Raw genomic sequence first — 22,156 nt, forward strand, 5'->3', positions numbered from 1 at the left:
CTACAGTTACACAAAGGAATTCCCTGTAATGTCAGATCCTAAAAGGCAAGCTGCTGCTACTGCTACTAAGTCACTTCAGTCGTGTCCGACTCTGTGAGACCCCACAGACAGCAGCCCACCAGGCTCTGCCGTCCCTGGGATTCTCCAGGCAAGAACACTGGAGTGGGCTGCCATTTCCTTCTCCATTGCGTGAAAGTGAAAAGTGAAAGTGAAGTCGCTTAGTCGCGAACGACTCCTGGCGACCCCATGGACTGTAGCCCACCAGGCTCCTCCATCCATGGGATTTTCTAGGCAAGAGTACTGGAGTGGCTTGCCATTGCCTTCTCCATAAGAGTTGTATCTAATTCATCTCCAGGGGACACAGTGCTCAGGGCTTGATACATGGCTGGTGAAATGAACCAAACAAACAAGACTAATTAGTCACAGGACTATGACCCCATGACGTTTGACTTCAAGCACACTGTGTTCTCATCATCTGTGACTAGAAAGCTAGGCTCTGTGGATGATGGTTTACACACACAGCAGACTCTATGGAATTCAGGCTCTCTCCTTCCCCAACCACCCTAGGTACACTCCCTTCATCTCTGACACCATTCGTAAGATTTCCAACCTCTTTACGTTCCAACTATTCTAAAAAGCATATACATTTCTAAACCGATTTCCTAAAATATCTTCCACTCGGATACTTTTAATTCTCTTCAATTGCCCTCTTAATCTCCTTAATGACTATCCTCTTTGGGATTCCTCCTCATGTTTTCAGCAAACCACAACCTGCCTCACCTCCCATGTCAGGCCCCCTAAGCCAAAGGTTCTCAACTCTGACTGCATACCGAAGTCACGTGGGGAAGTTTTCATAAAACTACTGATTCCTGGGTCCCTCCCTCAGAGTCCCTGATCTCATTGGTCTGGGTTTCAGTTCAGTCCAGACAGCTCAGTCATGTCCCATTCTTTAAGACCCCATGGTCTGGGTTGGGTATGGCCTTTAAATAAGCTCCCTAGGTGATTCTAATGCACAGCTAGCTAACACTGAGAACTTCTGCCCTGCACCCTCAGAAATTCACTGCCTGGTCCATTACATACTCCAAAAATAACTACTGCTGACTGTCCTAGACTTGCAAAATGTTAGACTGTCCTGTGCCTGGCACATGCGCTGCTAGACAAAAGGTACCTTAGAATCATGCCCTGGATTCACATCTGTCTGATAATAAAAATGCTTTGGTAAATATGTTGGCAAAGCCCTATAAATCACTAATGATGATGAATGGCCAGATCCTGCTAAAAGACTACACAGGGGAAAAAGCTGTACTGGAGTTTTCTGATTCAGAAACACATTTAGTTTCTGATCTTTTACCAAGAATTCAAGGTCCTTCAAATCCAAATGGTCTTTTGGTATGAAAAACAGCCTTCTGTGGCCAACCGCAAAGAAGCACAAGATACCTCATGTATTTTCATGTCTCCATGCTTTGGCACATATCAATCTCTATCTGCTTGAAAAACTCCTATTCATTCTTCAAAGTCCAGTTCAAATGCCTCCTTTACTCATTCATTCAACAAATACTGAGAATCTACTAAGTGGCAGGTGTTTTTCTAGGCTCTGGAGATACAATGTTGAACAAGACATAGTCACTAGTCTCACAGTGCTTATATTCTACTTGGAAAGCCAGAGAGTAAACAAGGAGACAAATTAAAATAAATCCAGATGGTGGTTAAGTGATATGAAGAAAATAAAATAACATACCATCATAGAGTAATGATGGGTGGTAACTTTCCCCAAAGGCAGACTCACTGTATCTCAAGACCACATCAAGAACAAGGGGCTTTACCATATTCCACACTCCCAGCATGCACTCTTAGTACATACACAAGGAATATCTTGAATGAATAAAAAACACAGGGTAAGGAAAAAGGTAGAAGTTAAAAAAAAAAGTTTCATAATCAACTAAGAGTTAAGAGACATGAACCCTCACCTAAGTTTATCCCACTACCTACAAGATTTGGGGCAAGGCCCTTCCTCCCTTGTATAAAATAAGTAGACTGGATTAGACTGGGGCTGTAACACTCCCCAGAAGAAACAGAAAAGAGAAGCATGCAGGGAGAGCCCTGGAGTGGTGGGGCTAGTTGTTTCTAAAGCTCCAACAGAGTGGCCCTCACAGGACCCCAGGGTCAGTATGGCAGAGAGAAGCCAGAAATCTGTATTTCATGTGAGCTCTGCCAGTGTTTAAATATTACATCCAAATGTCTTTAAAATACTGTGATAGGCAAACAAAACCCCTTGCGGAAGGGCCAGACCATAGACTTACGGTTTGCAACCTCTATACTAGATAGCCTCTGAGTCCTTCCTAGTTCTAACAGTCCATAGCTCTAGAATGAAATACGTCCTTGCAGAAAAACACTAAAGAAGACACAACAGGATTAGAGGACAAAAAGAGAAAAGAACACACGTTTCTACTTGTGTTCTACTTAGATCATAGAAAAGCCTTCTTCATAATTCATCAGTCAGTAAATCCTCATTACTTGGAAAGAAAATTTTGCATCCTGGACAATAAAAAGACTGACTCCAGCCTTCCTTTAGGTTATAAGAGCTATGCACGTGCTTAATAAATATTCCTATCCCAAGCAGTCAGGAGTGCCTAAAGAGGCACAACTCATGTGCACACACACAGACACATACACCCCACAAAGCAAGGAAATCAATTATGCTGAAGACTGGCAAGATGCCCCAAAGACGCAGCAGGAATTTGATACGAACAGCAGGATGAGGAGGGAGAATGAATAATTCAGTCTCCCTGATTCACTTAACCAAGTGCTGTCAGGCCCAAGCTGAGGCCCACAGCTCTCAGGCTGGGCTCCCTCATCTGCAAGCAGCATGAGCTTCGGTCTGAATGGAAAGCCAACCGTGCTGGCTCAGAGGTGGGAGAGGGAAGACACGACTGACTGGCACCCACAATGAGTCACGTTCTCTTTCTTTGCCCAATTCATCACAAAAGACCACACTTGAAAGTGAACAATGTTTTCACACTGCCATTAGCAAAGGAAAAAGAACATGCATATTTTATTCATGCCCACCCTCTTCAAGGAGGCCTCCATTAGAAGAGAAAGCCAAAGGAAATAAGATAATGGGGAAGGCAAAGGAAAAAATACTGGCCAGTACATACAATATGGCTGAATGGCTGACAGTATATCCAGACACCTTCCTTGTGGCTCTGATGTTAAAGAATATGCCTGTAATACGAGAGACCTGGGTTTTTGATCCCTGAGTTGGGAAGATACCCTGGCGAAGGGAAAGGCTACCCACTCCAGTATTCTGGCCTGGAGAATTCCACAAACTGTATAGTCCATGGGGTAGCAAAGAGTCAGACACAACAGAGCAACTTTCACTTTTCCTTACCCCTACTGTCCTGCTTCCAAGGATGAAGAAAGTTCCCAATGTTAACTACCTTTAAATTACCAATGATAACCGGTTTATGAACTGCTCATCAGTTGCTTAACCTAAGTTCCACAGTATTTTTAGACACAAGCTATTCTGAAAACAGATACAGAACTATCCTGAGTATCAATCAGTCATCACAAAATCTGTTGGAAACCAGGACTTTGCACTGTAGATTAAAAAAAAAAAAAAAAAGTTGCTACAGAAATGACCCAGGGAATAAAAACGAAAACAGCCCAACTTGTTTTCATGTGTCTCTATGACAGGTTTGGTGTTTTATCTTCCTTTTTTGTTTGTTTTTAATGACAAGGATGAAATATTTGTAATCACTCAACATTTAAATCCCTCAGATCTACAATACTCACTGAGGCAAGTTAATTCTTTCAGCCTTGCACTGGTGAACAACACAACAAGAATGTATTACATTCTGAACACCACAGTACCAACATCGTGCTGGTATAGAAATCAAGGGAAGAAGACAAATATGTGAGGTTCCTCAAATCCTTCTAAGGCTGCGTGTTAAGATACACAGGTTCTATGCAAGAAATGGATCTTAAATATTATAGTAGTTGAGTAGCAGGAAACAGATTTTATTAAGCAATTACTACCAGAGATAAGCGCACTCAAGAATGAGCTCACACTTTAAAAAACCATTTAAAAAATTAACCTGACTCCTCCAAGTTACCAAAAGCAACTACTTCTCTAAAAATCAAATGTCTGAAAAAGAGACGATCCAGCCCTAAAAGCAAAGATGAAACAGTATTTTTTTTTAAGGGGGTAATTAAATAACACTGTGTTCCTTCTGGTGCTAATAACCAAATTTTCCTGTTTACATCAGGTCAATCCCAGGGAATTAGTCTGTGAGTCTGTCATAAAGAGGTGTGTGATATAAACAGCGGTGACTCAGACCACAGACCCTATCAGAGGACACGGCGACTACACTGGATAGAAACCTTCTGCTCACATCCTACGTTACAGATCACAATCCGAGGGATCACAAGGGAAGTTCCCCAGGGTCGCAGACAGAAAAGTGCCCCTGATTTCAAAATGAAATTCTGGAGAATTCACTGCCTGGAATTCTTGCCTGGAGAATGCCCATGAACAAGAAGCCTGGCAGGCTACATTCCATGGGGTTGTAAAGAGTCGGACACGACTGAGCAACTAAGCACAGCACCCCAGAAGATGCTAGTGGGCAGCGAGGACTGAGAAACACGGGTCTACTTAAATGTGGAAACTAACCACTTAGGCTTACTTAACTAGTGGAACCAAAGGTAACGCATTAAGAGGAGGTTTGGCTTCTGAATACAACTTAGCTTGAAATCATTATCTCCAGCAAAAGAACCAAATGCCACACAGTGAGCATTCACCCTGAAAATCCAGGACATGTTTTCTATACAGACAGGGTTCTTTGAGTTCTGAAATCCTATCATCTATCCTACCATTAACCATCCAATAAACATTGGCCCTACTACATAGCAGGTGTTGTGCTAGAAGACGATAATTTAAAAAGGAAAAAAGACCAAAGCATAGTCCTTACCCTCAAGGAACCTATTGGTACCAGATCAAAGTAGATGGGCATTTATAACACAGTGAGATAAAAGCTAGAAAGGGAAAAGTACAAGCTACTATGACAGCAGTCAGGAGAGTTCCTGCCCCATTTAAGACATTTGAAAAAAGGTTTCCAAAGAAAATTGACCTCTAAACCAAGACCTCAGAGATGAAGGTAGGCGAGTACAGGTGGAAGAGAAACTTAGAGCGATACCTTCAAGCAGAGGTGAATGGTCTATGTATGAGCAGGTTGAGGATTTGGGAGATGAAGTAGGAGCCGGATCACCAGTGTCATTTAATAGGGCTAGAGGCAACAATGTGATGACAGCTGTTGTAGAAGGATCACTCTCAGAAAGATCCCTGGAATGCAGTGACGGGGACACGAAAGACAAAACTAAAGGCAGAAAGACCACTGTGGAAATGGTGACACCAGTCACTGACTTACACCAGGGCAGAGTTCTGTAGAAAGAGCAGATGAGGAGAGGTCAGTTTTAGACATGCTGGCTCTGAAGGAACCATGGGGCATCCATGCGCAGATGCAGCTAAGCGTCCGGAGACAGACATCTGAAGTGCAGAGAGGAGATGCTGGCCATGTGGAGGCTGTCAGCATAGAGATGATCAATAAAGCCTTAGCAATGGAGACCCAGGCCCCAAGAGAACATGTATAATACAGACAGAAGAAAGCCTCAGTTCAGTTCAGTCGCTCAGCTATGTCTGACTCTTTGCGACCCCATGAATTGCAGCACGCCAGGCCTCCCTGTCCATCACCAACTCCTGGAGTTTACCCAAACTCATGTCCATCAAGTTGGTAATGCCATCCAGCCATCTCATCCTCTGTCATCCCCTTCTCCTCCTGCCCACAATCCCTCCCAGCATCAGAATCTTTTCCAGTGAGTCAACTCTTCGCATGAGGTGGCCAAAGTACTGGAGTTTCAGCCTTAGCATCACTCCTTTCAAAGAAATCCCAGGGCTCATCTCCTTCAGAATGGACTGGTTGGATCTCCTTGCAGTCCAAGGGACTCTCAAGAGTCTTTTCCAACACCACACTTCAAAAGCATCAATTCTTCGGCGCTCAGCCTTCTTCACAGTCCAACTCTCATATCCATACATGACCACTGGAAAAACCATAGACTGACTAGACGGACCTTTGTTGGTAAAGTAATGCCTCTGCTTTTTAGAGAAACCTAAATAACAGCAAGTTTTAAATGGCAGGTTGAGGAAGAGATTAAGAGGACTGGCAGAGAGAGAAACATTTTTTAAGGAAGGTGCCAGAGAAGCTTGGGGGAAGAGGTATTTCAGGGACACACAATATAGAAAAAGACAGTCACTGGATTTAGCCACAGGGGAGTTACTGGTGACACTGGGGGAAAGAGTTTCAATATCGTGGTTGAGGAAGAAACCTGACTACAATGGGTTCAAAAAGTACAGACAATTATTTCAAGAAGTTGGTTTGCAGAAGAGAGAAGAATGAAAAGGAGATGGAAAGTGAAGGAGACTGAAGGACTAAATATGGTAGATCTTATTTATTTTTAATGAGATAAGCATGCATAAACTTGATGAGAAAAGATACAGAAGAGCAGAATTTAAAGTCTACAAAAGAGATTCAAGTAGGATTCACCATAAAAAGAAAGATACATCTTTCACTATAACAGATGAAATTTGTAGGTTTAGGGGCAGGAAGTTTAAAAATTTCCAATTTCATAGCTTTTATTCTATCCACCTGCAGTGTAGGAGATGCAGGTTTAGTCCCTGGGTCGGGAAGATCCCCTAGAGGAGGAAATGGAAACCCATTCCAGTATTCTTGCCAGGACAATCCCATGGACAGAAGCGCCTGGTGGGCTACAAACAGTCCAAGGGCTTGCAAAAGAGTCAGATGTGACTTAGCAACTAAACAACAATTTCCTCTATAAATTAAGAGGCAAGATTTCTTTCTGTAAATGAAAAGACAGTGAATGTAGGATAATGAGGAACATCTGAAACAGCCATTGTGTCAAGTTCCCAAGAGAGGTCACTCAAAAACAGAAAGACTACCAGACAAGAATCAAGCGTCCAGGAAAGGTTGGATATCACGAAGGCAGACATCTATATCGATCTAGGCCAGGGGTTTGCTAGGTAGTGAAAACCAAATGAAACAAAGAGAGGATACCGGCCAAAGAGCTGTTTAAGCAAAGAACCCTGAAGTCCAAACAAGATAGGGAAGGAAGCAAAGACAAAGGAGTCAAAAGACAGAGTGAGAGCAGAGAAGACCAAGGCTGTACATTTCTCAGTGACATTTTGGGAAAAGATGCGGTGGGAGTAAATGAAAGAGAGAACTGGAAGAGTCTTCATGAGAAAATAAGATGCCCATCTAAATTTTCAGAAATGAAGCAGTTCCAGACTGACAGGACTCAAAGCGTGTCCTCAGAATAGGTGGTAAAAGGGCAACTCACGGCGGGGGAGCTGATCAATTAAAGAACCGAGAGACTGGGACTGGCTAAGGTGCTGGGTCCATCCGGGCACTCTCTGAAGACAATGGCATTACTTGAGGTAGGGCCAAGGTACCGAGATCCAAGGGCCAAGGTAGTTTTCTTCTGTTTTTCAAAAAAGGCAAGGTAATCAATAAGCCACAGTACCTAGTAAGGGAAGAGGGCAGATTACTAGCCAGATTACTAGAGTAATTGAACGGAGCAGGGAATTTCACTGAAAGGTAGACGATTCGATAGGAGCCCTGGAGATGGAAGAGAGGGGACAGGATTCTGACCTCCCCACTGCAGGGGGACAAGAGGGACATGCCAGGTCCTTGGAAAGAAACCACGTGAAGTCAAGAGAAAGGGGTAGAAATAACATGCAGTTAAAAGGCTGAGGGTGAAGAAATCTGTTTACTATGCAACAGAGAAAATGGCATAGTCGATGAGGGAAGAAGTCACTGGAAGGTCAGGTCAGGAGAGAAAAACCATCAAGTCAGGCCTGAGATCACAGGGATACACAGATGGCCATCGTTGCTTACATTCTGGATGCTGACCAAGGAGTGCAGAGTTGAGAGGAATGATCTGTTTGGCTGCTGCAAGACTTCTAAAAAAAACTAAAAACAAAAGAGTCCCAACAATTCCTTAATAGAAAACTGGAGGGCGCAGAGGGCTTGGGCTTTTTGAAAGGAGTCAGCATTAGCCAGGTTTCAGTGACTCAGAGGCTAAGCTGTAGGCCAAAGGCAGGCTCTGTGAATCCCACGTGACCTACCGGCAGCCTCTGATGGCTGGGACAAGGCGGGTGGCCTCAGGCTCTGCAAGGAAGAACCTGGCCTGGAATATCTATTTTACCACAGCAGACAAGAAAATTCTCTGAGTGGAGTCAGTTATGACCTGGACCCATGTGGGCTGACAAGGACAGGCACAAGAATCAGGCTTCTGCTGCTTCCAATAAATAATGTCAAATAAATTTTATGAGAGGCTTGAGATTCAAGAATTTTGATGCCTCTAATTAAATAAATGAATAAGCTAATGATTAATTTTTTCACAAATCTAACATATGTAACTGCTCCTGTGCTAAGTGCTTTACTTGCAGTATCTCATTAGTTTTCACAACCCTATATGAGGTGGAAACTATCATTAACATTTTACAGATGAAGGAACCAAGCCTCAAAGAAATTAAGAAACTTGCCCAAGGTTATAAATGTATTAAGCAGTGGAGCCAATAGGATGCTAAACCCCAAATTCTTACCCATGAGCTCTATGCCTGACTCTCACCACACCAGTGGATGCTGACAATATATCTAAGTACAAAGCTTGCAATGTGGGAGACCTGGGTTCAATCCCTGGGTTGTGAAGATCTCCTGGAGAAGGGAAAGGCTACCCACTTCAGTATTCTGGCCTGGAGAATTCCATGGACTGTATAGTCATGGGGTCGGAAAGAGTCGGACACGACTGAGTGACCTTCACTTCACAGAGCCTCTCGAATACACAACTCAAAATACAGTTACTAGTACGGAGAATATAAAGAATTAAAAGGCCTGAACCTCAAGAAAATTAAGTCTAGTAGAGAGACAAGAGGCTTCCCTGGTGGCTCAGATGGTAAAGAATCTGCCTGCAATGCAGGAGACCCTGGTTTGAAATCTGAGTTGGGAAGATCCCCTGGAGGAGGGCATGGCAACCCACTCCAGTATTCTTGCTTGGAGAATCTCCATGGACAGAGAAGCCTGGCAGGCTGCACTTCATGGGGTCTCAAAGAGTCAGACATGACTGAGCAACTAAGCACAGCACACAGAGAGACAAGAGATAGTCACCAAAAAAAAAAAAAAAAAGGGAAAGCAACAATTTAAAACTACTTAAGTACCAAGATCATGATAAGGATAACAAAGGTTTAAAAGATAGTTAGATGCAACAGATTTTTAATTCTCTCTCCAAAGCAATAAACTCTCTAACAGCCCATTCATCTAAGCTTCCAGACTTCCCAAACTTGAGAGATAACGTTAAATTCCTTAGGAAATACCTGAGTAAATCATACTAAGATACTAGAAGAAAATGAAGTTAAGTGGACTGAAATGAATACTTGCTCTCCTAAATCTTGAACCCTCTACTAATCCAACCATTTTCCACTAGCATACTTAGTTTCCAAGTACTAAAGCTCCGTTTTGACCCAGAGCAGACAAAAATCGATCTTCACTGATTATGTCTAATGGATCACCGTACCTCTACGCCCCTCTCAACACTTTCATTCCATCTCAAAGGTAAATGAACTCACCTCAATTTCCCTACTTGCGGAATAAAAAACAGAATGGTACCCTGCCTTCTGTTCAGACCTCTCAGAGGTAGAATGAGTTATGGAATGGTTCTTAAGTGCTCTGAATCTCACCTAAGAGGAATGTGATATACAAGTACACAAGGCATTCACCAAGTAACACCCAAACAGCTTATTCCACTACTCAAAATTGCACACACAAACACAGGTACATACCAGTGCTCAAAGTCCAGGCAAAGCTAAACTCATCTTTGCTCCTGATCCCTGAAGAGCCCAATTTGATTATTAGGTCAGAATCTGAATTTTCAAAATGAATAGAATTGTCCCAAATTATACTGTTAAGTAGTAGTTGAGGGTAAAATGGACTTCAACCACTGGACTCTGACCATCACCAGAGGCAGTCAGTGAAATATGGGTATGCCAAGAGGGGAAAACAAAAGAAAAACAGGTAAGTGGAGTGGTTCCAAAATGTAACCACAAATTCTTTGACCCTATTCCCTTTAAGAGGTGGAGAATAATTCTCCTCCCCTTGGGAGGAACTAGATTTGGACACTTGCTTCTGACAGATAAGTAAAGCAGAAATAACAGTGTGCACCTCAGGAACGAGATCACAGAACTGCGCTTCTTCACCTGCTCTCTCTCTCTTCACCTGCTCTCTCACTTGATCCCTCCAAGAAAGTTCTGTCATGCAAGGAAGATGCTCAAAGAGCCAAAGAGACAGTCATGTTGGGGCAGGAGAGGGAGGGGGACCCATGCCTCCTGCCAACAGCCAGTGAGGAACTGACAACACGTCAACAGCCATGAAATGAGCCATCTCAGAAGTGGCTCCTCCAGCCCCAGTCCAAACTTCAGATGATGGCAGCAGCCCAGCCAACAGCTTGACTAAACCTCACGAGAAATTCTGAGCCAGAACCACACAGCTAAGTTGCTCCCAAATTTCTCACCCACAGAAACTGTGAGATAATAAACATTTGTTGTGTTAAGTCAGTAAGTATGAGGTAATTGGTTACGCATGCAGGGAAAAATAACTGTAGCACACTAGGTTGTGAATCCCAAACTATCATTAAAGTCCCTCCAAGGTTCTGGAAACAGACACCACCAAAGAGAAGCACACCTGTACTCCAGCAACTTCCTCTTGTCTTCAAGCCTGAAATCTAGAGCCAGAAATATGGGCCATTTATGTAATTTAAAACTTTCTAGTAGCCACACTTAAAAGGAAATAGATGAGAATAATTTTAACAATATACTTTACTGAAACTAACATTCAAAATACTAACATCGAAATTTCAACATGTCAGTATAAAATATAGTCAGTATTTTAAAAATTCAATGAATTTTTTTTGGACTGAGTCTTTAAAACCTAGGGTATATTTTATACTTCCAGTGTCACTTCGGTCAAGTCACATTTCAAGTCCTTGACAGCCACAAGTGGCTATTGTGTAAGACAGAACAGGAGGCCTCCACGGTGGCTCACTGGTAAAGAATCTGCCTGCCAATGCAGGAGACACGGGTTTGATCCCTGACCGAGGAAAACCCCACAGGCCACTAAGCAACCAAGCCTGTGGATTGCAACTCCTGAGCCTGTGCTCTAGAGCCTGGATGCTGCGAGTACTGAGTGTGTGCGCCCTAGAGCCCATACGCTCCACAAGAAGCCCACGCACTGCCAGTAGACAGCGGCCCCCACCTGCTGAAACCAGAGAAAAGCCTGCACAGCAACGAAGCCCAGCAGGGCCAAAAATAAATAAATTATAAAAGTAAATAAAATCTTAAAAAAAGAGCAGGTCTAGGGTTTCTTCTACAGCTTGTTGCCCCTTCAGGAACATGATTGTGGAAATCAGAGGTAAAAGTAAGAATTTTTTTAAATACCTAAAGGATTATTTTTTCTCTCTCCCTACTGAGATTCCTCATTTACACAGGCTCCCAGCTAGGAAGAAGCGGCCTTCACAGAAGGAAAGGGAGGGGACTGTTAAGAAAAGGAAGGACCACCCTGAAAAACTGAAAAGAAAATAATTCCACCGACAAAACATCAACACCAAGAAGCAGGGTGAGTACAGAGCACGTCACCACGATTTTTGATTGCTGTTTCCCTCATCATTCATTTACCCTCCCACTACATACACAATCCTAGATCCAACTGAAAAGGAAAGATGCAGTTTGCTCTGAAATGAAAAGTCTGAAAGGGGCGGGCAGGAGCAAAGTAGAAGAACATTTGGCTTTCTCCAAAAACCCTTTCTCCAGCTCACACATTTGCCTCCCCTCCACCAGCAGTGTTAGCTTCTAGGATCACTGCTTGAAAGGAGGACAGATCAAACCCAGAGCGTTCAGGAGACAGTAATCTCAACAAGAAGATCTGCTCCAGTGCAACCAGAGTCACCCTCTTCCTCCTCCCGCTCCTCCTTCTTGAGAAGCTAGATTCAGACCACTGTGGAAAAAAGCCCAGTTGTGTGAGTCACCGCAGCCATTCCAAGTGGCCTGGGCAAAATCCAGCGGACAGCTGGAAACAGCTGCTGTGAGATTAACTGCAACTGGGCGGGAAGGAGGAAAAAGAGGATGAATTCATAGTTTATCACACACGACCCCATTCTCGCCTCAGAAAAGCTGGGTTTTATTTTCTCTCCCAAACAAAAAGTTTCTTCTCCCTGCTTACTTAAGATTCTTCTCCTAATGAAGGAAATGACAACAGGCTCACCACCCTGAGACAATGATCCAGTGTGGGACACCACCTCCACCGCGTGTCTCCCACAGGACAGGGTAACCAAGAACCCATCAGGTGAAGTGAAATGAGTGAAAGTCACTCAGTTGTGTCCGACTCTTTGCGACCCCATGCACTATACAGTCCATGGAATTCTCCAGGCCAGAACACTGGATTGGGTAGCTATCCCTTCTCCAGGGGATCCTCCCAACCCAGGGATGGAATCCAGGTCTCCCACATTGCGGGCAGATTCTTTACCTGCTGAGCCACAAAGGAAGCTCAGGTTCAAGAACCATCAGGTGGGTAGCTGTAAAGGCAAAACACTGTCGACTGGAACGAAACTCTTTAAAAAAAAAAAAAAAAAAAAATTCACCAGGAAGTAAGAGACTGCTGAAATCTGTCAGAGAAATAGCCCCAGGGAAAGAGGAGTTCCACTCTCCTTACATGATAATGATGTTATAAACACTGTTGATTAGGGGAAAATGAAAAAGTGCCAGAAGCAGAGTGTTTCTCTGCATAACCAGAAGGCAACAAACCTCTAAACCTCTAATCCACTTTCCTACTAGCCAAAAGGATGCAGATCTTCACACATTAGTCCTTGAAGAAAAGGCAGCTGACCCCTGGTCCAGAAACTGTCCTAAAATGGGCAGTGTACCAACAGGTACCGTTCCTAAACCAGAACTTCTTAGAATCTCATGGCTAAGGGAACAAGAGGGATTCACTGGCATCTGACACATTTAAACAATCAGTAATGGGCTCTGGTCATGAGACCCAGGCAGCTCGTGAGCACCCTCCTCAACTGGGTCTCTGAACCCCCAGCCATCCTTCAAAAGCCCCACGTCCACAGTTCGTGGTTTTTTGTTTTTTTTTTTTACCAACACACACTCCAGGGTGGTCAGTCTTGGATTCTTTAGTCACTTTAGACATTCACATGGTAGAAGTAGTACATATCCTCCTAATTCACCAGGCAGATCATCCATGAGTATAGAAGAGCTGCAACCTTCAGAAGGCAGCTCCAGAGGTTTTAAAAACCAATGAAAAGCTCCTTCAGCTCTCCCTGCTGCCCACCTGCCAGCAGTGATGCTGTTTCTAAAGTAAGCTACAAAGACTTAAAGCGTCTCTATACCTTCTCCTCCTGAGTGCTGTTTTTCACTACAGGACTTTAGTTATTTCTTCCACTAATATTTTTTTAAGTATTTATGATATTACATCATACACAGGACCTCTTGCAACTAATTGCTGAAGCCAGCCATTAGCGAACCTATAAATCGTGGAAGGAAGTGAGATGGGGAAGGAGCACAGAGGGAAGTCTGAGTCAGCTTCCAGGACCAAGGGAAGCTTTTCCTGGCCTCCCAGGTTTAAGATTAAAATAATTAGTATGACAACTTTTGTTTAAAAAATGTAAAAGTCATAAAAACTTCTTCAGCTGCCATAGCTTATATTTTGGACCCCCTCTTATTCTCCTTTATGTTTTGTCTTTTCAAGCATACAGCAAATCCAGAAAGACAATTGTGATACAATTTTGTAACAAATATAGACTTTCTAACCAATAAATTAGCATATGTGACACCATCAACTTCAACTGTTATTTAATTTTGGCTGAGTTTATACAGCACCTACCCAACTGAATTGACACCCTTGACAGAGCACCCCGGGATCTTCCTGCCCACACTACCTCATAAGAGCAGAACCTCAAACCACCACCTCTTGATTAGCTTTCACCATATATTAAATGAGTGCAAGGATGAGACGGAAGACTGGATCTAAAATGCACAAAACGAAACAACAAAAGTGATTCTTTCCCAAGGAAACCATCCTCCAGAAGAGGAAAAGAAGAAAGCTTTTGATCAAATCTGAAAGATGACAGTGAGGCCTCTGCAGCCCCCCCGTGAGAACCCATCTACTAGCAACACGGCTAAGCTGCCAAAGCCACTTACATCTGCATCCCCTTCTCCTTCAGCATGTATTTCTGATAACTTCCTTTCCAACTAGCCCATGGTGACAGCCACTGCCATGATAGCCAGTCGTGATTTTAATAAATCTAGTCATCTGTTTTCCAGGGCAACCTGAAAAAGCCAAAAAGTAAGCATGGCCTAGGCCAGCTCTGGCGGGATCCATGAAGCTAAAAAGGTAGAAAGGGGTTTGTAAGAAGATACCATCAGCTAAAAAGTCAGAGTGTATTCAATTCAAATGTGGGCATGGTAGTAATCACAGATTCTTTTTTTCTTTTCCCCCAACCAAAGCAACTAGGGAAAAGAATCATACTTGGGGTCTAAGAGGGAATTGATTTAAAAAAAATAAGAGGTGGAAATAACTGAACACTATACTTTGCAGGAACTTGTCATATTAGAATTTTGGTTAACTATGCATTGCTGGATGGGTATAATTACCTATACTTAGCAGACAGGTAAGAAGTTAAACATCTCAGGGCAACATTTCACAGAAGACAGATGTCCAAAGACAGAAACTCAATTACTTAAAGGCACAAATTATGGGGAGAACTTCTTAGACATGGAATATAAAACATATGGGAATGCATTATTAATTTTACACATTTAATATCTAAAACCAGGATATGCAAAAGTTATAGTCCTTTTAACAATGCTAAAATACATACACTATATTTAAAGACAGAATTTTAGAGCTGGAAGGGATTGCTAGACAATAGATCTGTAAAATAGCAATTCTAACAGACACTAAGTCCAAGAAGTTCAAAGCACTTGGCTTTAAATGCTATATATGTGCAGCATGAGTAAGACTTGGAAGCGTTAACTTTTGTACTTTATGATCTGTGCTAATTTATAACCTCTGTGTTATAGTCAATGTTATTTAAAAAAAAGAAGAAGAAGGAAGGAAAACAGGCAGAGGTACGAGGAAGAAAGAGGAAAAAGGGCGGGAAGGAAGAAGGGAGAGTGAATGAATACAAGTGCCCAAAATGTTTTAGACCTCCTGTGATAGGAAAAATGCATCCCACTGGGGTTCTAGGTATCTCCCTTCCTTGCAGTTTCCTTTGCTTTTCCTCTATTTCTCTAGGTCCTTTGTCTCTCATTGGCAGCCCTGGTTTCCTTCTCATCCTCCTCTGTACTTCTGCTCATCCCCCTTCCATGTCTGCCTGCCTGCCTCTTTATATCTTTCCCTTTGCCTGACTCCAACTCCACATCCCCACACAACACAAGAGTAAATCTCACTCAAAAGTAAACAAGAAGTTTAAAAAAATTCTTTACAATGTTGCAAATGAACAGATCAAACCCTTCCATCATAGGAAACTGAGGTTCTGGGAGATTATACAATTTGACCAGTTTTGTCACAAAACTCTTATGTGACAGAACCGAAACTAAAAGCCAGCTTTTCCCATTAAAGTACTAAAAGAAAGCACAGAATGTTATTTTTAAATCTCAGTAGATAAGGTCTCTCTCAGAAAGAAACAAGATCCAAAAACTTAAAAATCAATACCTTATATAGTTAATCACACTAAAAATTTTTATCTGGCTTCAAAACACACATAAACACATATACTTATATACTATAGACAAACTCAAAACACCAGTGACAAATTAAGAAATTTTGTAACATGAATGGCAAAAGTTATTTTCCTTAATTGTATAAAGTTCTTACCACCACCACCACCACCACCACCAAAACCCCACCATTCTTCCTAACCTTAGTTTATGACAAAGAAATACAAATGACTTTTAGATATCTTTTAAAAAACAAATCCTTTTTATTACAGAAAAACAAAAGATCACGGTACCAGTTTTCATGTATCGGAGGACTGGTTAAAATCAGAGTTTGGTAACATACAGTTTGCCAAGCTGATAGGAAAAAGTCACTCCACTATACACACAAGTATACAATTTTGAAGGCTGCTTGGCAATACCTATCAAAAGTTTAAATGAACATACCCTTAGAAATTCAACAACTCCACTTCTCAGAATCTGTCCTCATGTACTTACTTATATGTACAAGAAAATATTATATATAAGCAGCATGGCTTATAGTAACAAAAGATTGGAAGCAACCTAAATGTCCAGCAATAGGAAATGTTTAAACAAATCGTAATTTTAGAACTACAACAAACCTTACTATGGAATACTAAATGGTCATTTCAAAAGAATGAAGCTGATCTGTACAAACCGAAACAAAATGTTCTCCAAGATGTTCTGTTCAGTGAAAAACAATGAAGAGACTTTAGATACATAAAGGAGTGTACATACATGCACAGAATTTCCCTGTAACATAACAGAAACTACTAAGGTTTCTATCACACAAACTTTGCAAAAGGAACTTTAGGGCCCTTCTAGTTCCAAGAAGTCCTACATTTGAAGTTCTTCCTGACAGCTAACCTGCAGTAACTCTCCTAGAAGACCCATCCCCACTACCTCTCCTGAAGCTCTTAAACCCTGGATAGAACGATGACTCTCTTCTCTGCCTTTCGACCAGTTCAACTGGGCACCTTGGTAGCCCCCTTTCCACTTCTCTATAGCTTTGCATTTTTCTTCACTCTCTCAATACTTCTCCTATATCCTAACATTAATTCATTTTCCCCATAAATATACCTCACAGCCTTCCAAAGCCTAAAGGCCATTGCTAGCAACTGGCATTCTTTCTGCTTCCCATTGCTGCTTTTCTATCAATTTCATTTGTTACTCAGCAAACACTTATTGGCTAACAACCGTATTCCACATATAGTTAAGTTCTACCTAACAGGTGGTCCCTGTTTTAAGAAACTTGCAGTCTAGGACAAATATTCAAAAGCAAACCTCTTGGCATAGCATGTAAGAGGGAGAGAAACTAGATGAAGAGGAGGTAACCTTTCAATGTTTAGCTACATATACCAAGTTTAGAGCTCTGGATACCTCTAAGGAAGGAAGACAGATTAGGGTTGGTGGCCAAAGTGTCCACTGGCTTTTATGTGTTTCAATTTTTAGGTTTTTTATCTGTAAGAATATATTTGTATATTAATTTATAATTAAAACATAAGACTTTAAAAAGGAGGCAATAAACCCAAGCATGGGGCCTGGCAGATAAATGGAGCTCCATAAACGATCACTAAACATCTGTTTAGACAGAGTTCCACAGAGTAGAGTGGAAGGAGAGAGACACCATATTCTGTTGCCCTTACTCAACAACTCCTCTTTTAAAGTTAACACAGGGTTTCTCAGCCTCAGCACTACTGACCTTCAGGGCCAGACCACCCTTCACTTTAAGGGCTGCCCCATGCATTTTCAAACACGACAGCAGCATCCCTGGCTTCTACCCACTAGATGCCCACAGCACCTCCAGTTGTGAGAATCAAAGATGTCTGAAGACATTGCCAATGTCCCCTGTGGGCAAAATCTCTCCAGTTGAGAACTGAATTAATGCTTACACATTATGCTACTTCCTCAAACTCAAATTGACAGCCCTTCCAAAGCCTCCAAGCTCTTCAAATCACTTATTTCCAGGGGACTTGATCTTTATCACAATCATCCATTTGATTACCATTCCTGAGAAATCATCACTACCTATAAACTCTTCTAACATCAAGAGCTCAAACTCGAGTCACACGCCCCCTCTCTTTTGTCTTCTCCCACTTTTTTCTTCCAGCTGAATCTGTCAGTCCCAGTTTATCAATGCTTAGCCCAGGGTAATGTGCACTTGGTCACACTCGTGGACTCCTGAGTACTGTTTGACAGATTTAAGAAATCACCAAGACCACCTCAATGCAAGCTGGCACTTAACTGAGACTTAGCGATCTTTTTATTCTACTTTTTAATGAATGCTTATTACACTGGAACAGCACTTACCTCTAAAATGTCCCTACCTCCTCAAAGTGTCAACACAACCCCTGCCTAGAGGTTACTATTCTTTTCTACCTGAAGGAAGACAGAGATCTTCTGACATGAGCCTGGTCAACTTTGCTTCTCATTACCTCATACGCAACAGATGCTCAATAAATATGTGTTAAATTTAGGAAGGAAAAACATCATGGTTTTATATTGGCTCTATTTAAAAGAACAATCTTTATGAAGGGAAAAAAGTTCTAAGTTTCTTTCTAATTGAAGACTTTATTCTACAATACTAAGCAACCTTGGAGAAGGCAATGGCAACCCACTCCAGTACTCTTGCCTGTAAAGTCCCATGGATGGAGCCTGGTGGGCTGCAGTTCATGGGGTCGCGAAGAGTCGGACATGACTAAGCGCCTTCACTTTCACTTTTCTCTTTCATGCATTGGAGAAGGAAATGGCAACCCACTCCAGTGTTCTTGCCTGGAGAATCCCAGGGACGGGGGAGCCTGGTGGGCTGCCATCTATGGGGTCGCACAGAGTCGGACACGACTGAAGCGACTTAGCAGCAGCAGCAGCAAGCAACCTTAAGAAGGGTCAACATGCCTTCTCAAGGCTACCAATAGCAATCAATGGTGTAAAGTGCTGCTGCTAAGGGACCCTCTCCATAATCATCAAGGCAAGCTAAATATAAACTCCAATGACAAGCAATTACACTGCAAATAAAACCCGATGCCGGTAACTGTGAGTGATTCTTAATTCCACAATTCAGTGAGATGCAGAGAAGTACCTTAACAGGACGACAGAGCATCAATGGCAGTGCCACGTGCTAAAGACCCGGCACTCGGCTCTCTGGGAAGACCAACAAATATTCTCTGAGAGTATAAACTGCTCTGCCACAGGAGATAAGGGCTTTAAATAATTAATCAGCACAGGCAATTGTACAATATCTTTAGAATTAAGTGTCCCATTTTCATGTAACCCTAATGCCTCCCACAAGTAGGACTTTACTGTCAGAAGAAATGGGCAGCCTCTATGTTCCACTTAAAGAATGTTGAGGTCCTCACTGAATCTAAGGCATAACACTTTCCCCAAGCTTTTGTCTCCCAAGGCAATTAGGGAAAAAGAACCTTGGCACTAGCTTTCGCAAAATAGAGCCAATCATTTCTCAAAACGTGTTCTAAACCTTTTTCTTGACCTTCAGCTTATAGTAGCTTAGACAAGTATCTTAAAAGCATTTCCAGTCAGCCATTTTTGGTAACTTGTGAGCAAAATTATTTTTAGCTGAAAAAGTTTATTTCAATCCCTCTCTCATAACTCAGAAGCATCTGACCAGGTTTGGTTCAAGCTTTCCAGAATAATTTGTCTTTGAGTGGATTCAAAGCATAGGACAGTTCAGCTTCAAAGGGGAAAGTTTCTCCTTAAGAGGCATGAACCACCAAAACATGAGAATATGCAAGATATGTGAGGAAAAAAATTAAAAAAAATCACTTGACTACCTGCCACCTACCCTGCACACTGTGGAGATTAAGCACTTAAATGCTCATAAAATGTTTAGAAAGCCTCTGATGGACAAAACATTTTGTTACAGCATTCCATGCTATGAAGAGCAAAATGCTTGCCTGCTTTAAATTTATGCTTCACATAAATTTAAATATAATGAAATGGAATATAAAGTTCGAGTTGTTTCCATGCAACATTCAAACTGTGATTCCAAATAGAGGGAAAGTTTCTTCTGGATGAAGAGAGCTGAAAAGAAAATATCAGTAATTCTGCTAGAAGGCACATCTACATATATACAACATATACAATTAAATACAGGTTTTCTTTGTTCTCTCTTACAATTTTTTTTCCTTTTCTTTTTCCCCTGCTTTGGGATGAACTAAGACAGTGCCTCTACTCTCCTACCACTATGAGATTATGCTCCCAGAGTGGTAGGATAATCCATTACCGCCATCCAGTCAGCCTTGGGAACAACAGTACCTGACTGCAAGGAGATGGCTGTCTGTGAAAGACACTGGGGAAATCTGCTGCTCTCATGCCCTCTGTCCCAGCCCCACCGGCCCACACAGTTCCTCTCCTACCTGCTCCTTGGACAGTGTGCTTCTCCTGCCGGGTGGCCTGTGCCTCCCTCTCCTGTGCCTGCCTAAGCCCTGCTCACCAATGGCTCCTGCAGAATGCTCTCCTTACACCCATCCCAGCCTGGCTGGATAAGAATCCCCCTATTATGCTGCCATAGAAACCCTGTACTCATCCTATCAGGGTACAGAAGCTCCTTTATTTACCATCAGGTTAGGTCTGGAATGAAAAGCAGTTCCTAAGTCCATTAGTTCATAAAATTCCAACATGAAAAAAATCCAAGGAATCCATGGATGCGCCTCTAGTAAGGGAACATTTCTTAAGAAAACTAGAGAGGCTTATGGTAGTGGTTCTGACTTGCTTTGTTTCTTAACTCACTTTATGATTTGCACACAGCCCTTTATATCATCTGCTGTTGAATGAATCATCCCATACACATATTAACATTCATCATCTCCTAATTTCACCTCCATTCTTATTCATCTCTATATTTATCTATTTATTCATATGAGCACTTTCCTTATAACCAAGTTTCACCCTTACTGAAGACAGTTAATAATAAGTGTAATAAGACATAGTTAGTAAGCACTGGAAACATTCCATATGCCAATAAAGTGTGACAGACAGAATTAAAGTAACCATGTGCCACCAGCAGTACTACTGTTCCTTTGCTTGTGGTAAGCAGAATTGGCACACTTGTGTTCTAACACATAACTTCACTCATTTTTCTCTGAAAACTAGCAAGTTTAAGGATCATAAGTAAAATAGCTCCTGCGCTTATTCCTATATAATTTCAATAAACTATTTTATTTTTAAAACAACACATGAAGGTAATACAAAATTCAAAAGGCACAAAAGGTATACAATAAAAATGAAATCTTTACCTATAACCTCTTCCTCCATCACTCGTTAGCCCTCCCCCAAGAGGCAACGAGTGTTAACCAGAACCTTGCATTTCCTGGCAAAGAGATTCAATGTGTACCTGGATATATATACCTTTTTTCATTACACAAACAGTAACAAATTATACCCTTTTCAGCACCTTGACTTTTTATACTTTATGTATTTTAGTGTCTTAGGTGAAGGCAATGGCAACCCACTCCAGTACTCTTGCCTGGAAAATCCCATGGATGGAGGAGCCTGGTAGGCTGCAGTCCATGGGGTCGGTGAGGGTCGGACACGACTGAGCGACTTCACTTTCACTTTTCACTTTCATGCACTGGAGAAGGAAATGGTAACCCAGTCCAGTGTTCTTGCCTGGAGAATCCCAGGGACGGGGGAGCCTGGTGGGCTGCCGTCTATGGGGTCACAAAGAGTCGGACACGACTGAAGCGACTTAGCAGCAGCAGCAGCAAATGCATTTACCTAGAGCTAATTCTTTTTAATAGCTGCATGATATTCCATTTTATGATTGTACTTTAATTCACAGTTCCCCTGTCAAAGAGCATTTTGATTTTTTTCAACCCTTTGCCATTTCAAATAATGCTGCACTATATATTCTTATACAGAGAAACAACAGTATCTGTAGGATCAATTCCTAGAGGTGGAACTGCCGGATCAAAGAAAACATGCATTTTACATTTTGGCAGACATTGCAATAGTTCTTCATGGAATGTATGTGACTTTTCACCCCCCAGCAACATGAGTACCTATTTCTCTACCTACACCCTTACCAATACACAGTGCTACCGAATTTTTCTTCCCATATAGAGTTGTTCCAGAAACCTCCCCCAACAAGCCTCAAACATTCCATACGAATCTCCTTTAACTCATAATCCTGGCATCTAGCATGTTGTAAGCATTCAAATGTTGAATGAATGAATGAGCAAAAGGGGAATTATCTTTTGCATAACATGAAAATTTTACTTTTAATATAAAGAACAAGGACAGGGATTTAAATACTAACAATTTTTTCCCTTTTGAAGGAGGGAG

The 22,156-nt window shown here is 42.0% G+C and overlaps 1 protein-coding gene across 26 annotated transcripts in view; it reads right to left on the reverse strand.

The window, feature by feature from the left end:
* The window catches only part of RBFOX2 (RNA binding fox-1 homolog 2), a 293,230-nt gene that overhangs the window by 255,355 nt on the left and 15,719 nt on the right, over positions 1-22,156 (reverse strand). For 4 of the 26 annotated variants that reach the window (XM_015471162.3, XM_059886362.1, XM_024991700.2 and 1 more), the window contains exon 1: positions 1-22,156. This exon is cut by the window's left edge and continues 34,441 nt beyond it; it is cut by the window's right edge and continues 13,575 nt beyond it. The exons of the other annotated variants lie outside the window; for them this stretch is intronic. The gene's annotated coding sequence lies outside the window, so the exon portion shown is untranslated. 26 annotated transcript variants of the gene reach the window in all.

Source organism: Bos taurus, chromosome 5 (genome assembly GCF_002263795.3).
Source record: "Bos taurus isolate L1 Dominette 01449 registration number 42190680 breed Hereford chromosome 5, ARS-UCD2.0, whole genome shotgun sequence".
NCBI lineage: Eukaryota > Metazoa > Chordata > Mammalia > Artiodactyla > Bovidae > Bos > Bos taurus.